Source organism: Zerene cesonia, chromosome 15, assembly GCF_012273895.1.
Source record: "Zerene cesonia ecotype Mississippi chromosome 15, Zerene_cesonia_1.1, whole genome shotgun sequence".
NCBI classification, from domain to species: Eukaryota; Metazoa; Arthropoda; class Insecta; order Lepidoptera; family Pieridae; genus Zerene; species Zerene cesonia.
Genome location: NC_052116.1, coordinates 8323419 through 8327726, shown reverse-complemented (window position 1 = coordinate 8327726; position 4308 = coordinate 8323419). Strand labels below are relative to the sequence as shown.

General features: G+C 32.3%; 1 protein-coding gene across 1 annotated transcript in view; it reads right to left on the bottom strand.

Moving 5' to 3' along the window:
- Window positions 1-4308, bottom strand: part of LOC119832692 — a 43411-nt gene that overhangs the window by 36667 nt on the left and 2436 nt on the right. The gene's annotated exons all lie outside the window — the stretch shown is intronic.

Genomic DNA, 4308 nt, shown 5'->3' with positions numbered 1-4308 from the left:
ATGTAATGTAAAAAGTTTCGCTATAGATTAATTCTGATAAAATGCTCCGAAAGATAATTTGTTTTCATTATATAAAAACAATAATCCAGAAAGGGAAGCTGAAAAATTATACAATTTTTTGCTCGATCGTTGAGTAAATACAAACCTTTTTAGGAAATTTCTTCAGTGTAATTACTTATTAAATGCTATAAATGTGTATACATTTAACATCTAAAGTTTAATTTAATTTAGTTTTCAATTATATTATCTATTGAACATTTAAATAAGTTTGTTACCTTGTAACCTTATTTCAATTGAAGACTTAAAAGGCTAATAAAATATTAACTATTTGAGTTATTTAATATTCTATAGAATTGAAAAGATAATAAGGAATGTTTTCAATTATTACGAAAGGTCTCTGAGTACGACAGATATCCTTGTAACATATTGTACAAATGTAGTTATATAAAATAACGATGTTGAAAACATCTTTATACTATTGGTTTTTACTTTTATAAATAACTTTATTTATTGTTTCAAAAAGTACATTCCTTAAAAACTCAGTCCCAGGGTCAAGCGTGCTACCAGGAGACTAATGGTGTTATAAAAGGTCGCGGATAAATAAGCACATTTTTTATATTTTTATGGGACTAAAACAACAAAAGCAAAAAGCCAATTGCAGAGTAAAACTGACGGATTAGGTGCTGTTTATTGTGTTCTACAATTGAGTAAATCAAGAAATTATAATGATTAATTTTATCCGAGTTAATCTGAAAAATGTAATCAAACTAGACGAGCGATTTGAATAAAAGCAAAAGATGAGTAAGTAGGCTTCTTCAGTACAATGTGGGTTGATGAAGCTAAGGATACAAATACTTCTCTTCACATCTTCTGTCAAATCTAAACTACTATAATAAAACTAAAGAGTTTGTTTAATTGAACCCACTAATCTCAGGAACTGCGGGTCAAATTTGAAAAATTCTTACAGTGTTAGATAGCCCAATTATCGAGGAAGGCTTTACAAGATCCTTATGATACGATAGTTACGATATGAACTACGTGGGTAAAACCGCGGGGCTGAAAACGAGGCTGAAAACGCTGTGATAAATCTACAGGCACCCAGCAGTGAGCTATGCCGCGTGCGACATGTAGAATCATATAATGTTACTAGCTTTGCCCCATCGTTTCACCCACGTTGTACATGATGATAAACCTTCCCTCAAAAATGGACTATCTGACACTAAATACAAACTTAATAAAATTAAGTGGAACTTAAAAATGTGCTACAAGGGTGTCTTATGTATGTTATATCGAAACGTGAAAAAACATGTGCTATATATACCTATATATTGCCTGTTTCATACCGATACTGACATTACACATAATATTTTGTAACAACAACACAACATATTATATTGTCTATTTCATTATTAAACGAAATTTGTAGAAAGGAAAACCATACCTTTCGATCCCCGCCCAATGATCGTATTGTCATCTATCAAGAGCTTACTAGAACATGTTGGCCAGTGATGATACATTTCGAGACGCTTCAGTATCTGAACGCTGCCCCTTTTAGGGTTCCGTACCCAAGGCATAAAACCCTATTAAGATTTCATTGTCCGTCTGTCTGTCCTTCCGTCTGTCACCTGCATGTATCTCACGTGATAGTCAGTCAGTTTCCACACATGATGTATTTTTACAAGTAATATAAATTGTGGTTAAGCAACGCTTGGCACGGTCACACTTTGGATGGGTGCGAATTTTTTAGAGTTGCTCTTAAGCTTATTTGAACGCAAGCCTTAGTATTGCGAATCCCGTATCCTGTATCCTGAATAACCTCGCACCTGACCGATTTTTATTATTGCAGTTTTAGCATTCAGTACCACGCAGTCGAAAATTTACAAGTAATTTGATAATAACTAAAACTATTGAGGGAATTTCAAGACTGAGCTTATTAGTAGTGATCAACATAAAACCTTCTTCGGAGCCATTAAAAATCCTCACTTCTTACACATTAGCATTAACAGGGCAAACTATAAAGTAGGAACATTGCAGTCCTAATAAATATTCTCGTTAATTAAAATGCTAATTAAAGTATGCGGCGATCGTTCCAAGTATGCTTATGTGCGGATGTAAAAATACCGGAATTTACCCAACTGCAAAAAGTAGGGTTATGAATTTTAAATGAGTTTTTATAAGGGCGTTTCATTATTTAATACTAGCGGCTTACTGGACATGGTCCGTTAATTCAACGTAGTTCTCGAATAAAGTTTCCGTACATTCTGTTTTAATCTACATTCTACAGCATAGTTTGCCATGTTGTATTAGTTCTATGATTCTTGGTTAAGCCATTTTGTATATTTAACATAATATTACTGAATGCTTTCCTGTTCTTAATTTACCAGAATATTTGAAATTAAAAACTTCTTTCATTACTTCAATTTGATTTTATCAGATTTATAACTTCTCCCATATATTTTATTTCGTTGGCCATTAATTCTTGTTAAGAGATATGAATCAAAAAATGACCTAGTCAGAAAATGATCCTGTATTTATAATTTAGATATAATCTCCGATTGGAATCAATTTAATTTGATTATTTATAAAGTTAAAATTAACCCAAATATCAGGTCTTAACGTTACGGTGTAAGTGATAAAATATTGTTATGATGATTCATAGATGCTTCTAGGTGATTTCTTATTGTAACACAAATGTTAGATTTTGAGTACATTCTATTTAAACGATCAATCGTCTCCCTTCTACTCCGAAACAGTTTTCTGTTCAGTGGCAAAAGACTATATACTACCTTGTGGTGGATAGCTGAAATCTCCACTAGCACGTACGCTACGACTTCGAAAACAACAGCTAACTTCTATCTTATGTATTGAGTTTAAATTGAAGTGGAAACCTTCGCTCAATAGACGAATTTAAAGCTTTTAAAGTTTCTCAATAAAATGTTATCTTTTTTGGTGTTTCTAACGAAATACGGTTAATTTTATAAGTTGATTACGTAACACCTAATCCGCAGCGGTGTGAGTTTACAAAATATAAGCTTTCAGGTTGATTTTACGAATAATATTAGCGCCTACTTCAATCTACTTAAATTCGATATCAGGGACGAAGTTGAAATTTAATATTATTATAATGTTTAGAACTTTTTGTATTAACGAATTTTTATTAAATTCCCGATTAGTTTGGTATGGTCTAATTTTAGATTATTTTGAATTCTTATAAGTTTTCTTAATTTCTATTTACACTAATATGAGGTCAGAAAATTACTTAGATACTTAAAGATTTCCCACGACGCTTGAATTTGGTTTAAGATACCATTTCAATGTAATCAAGTCGAACTAAAAGAATGCTTTTAGAAATTAAAAAGTCATCAACGAATCTTAAACTCGATTTATTCATTATAATTCAGTCGTTTCAAACACTTCGATTATTGGGAAACTGGCAAGTCTCGAGTTTAAAATCCTTTAGTCTTTTACTTACAAATATATAAAAGGCTCGCTCTCTGAAAACTAAAAATAATGCTTAGGAATTGACTAAAATCTGCTTGAAATCAATTTACAAACGACCTCTATCAGCCGGAGCGAGGTAGCTACGAATCTATTTGCTAACTAACAAGCTAGCTTAACCTAGCCTTTCGACTCGACCTCGGCTCTGTTTGAAAGCAAACAGTTTGGATTATTATAAATCTTCAAGATTGGGAGCATCGTGGAAATTATCCTGAATTTGGACTAAATGCAAATGCCGCTAGACAAATGGTTTTCAGACTTAACTGCAGGAAGAACCAGATTCGGAAAGACGGAAGCAGTCTGGCTCAGAAATAGTAAATGGATGAGAAGAGAATATTATTACTGTTGATTCAATAGAGAATTATATAAATTAACTTATACAAAACGGGCAAGATAAAATGAAATCGTCAGCGCATAATCACTATTTATATATGTTTGTCTTGTGCGATCTTCTAAGCCACTGAATGGATTTGGATGCAATTTGGTACATGTATAGTTTGAGACCCCAGAAAGGATATTGGACAGTTTTTATGTCGTAAATCCTACATGAATGGGAATTATGTGATAACCCCGAGACAGTCTATCTTTTCCAGTACTACGCAGAAAACTATTATAGTATTTATAAATATAATACATTTTCCAAAGTTTCTGAAAGCTTTTGTTTTCCAATAGACACATTTTTATAAAGCTAGTAAAGAACAGATCGCTACGTCGCCAATGGACTGTAATCATACTTAATCCGGTAAATCGAACACCATTTGTCCTTTTTATAACCCGCTTATATTTTCTTCCTTTTAACTTCCTGATTAA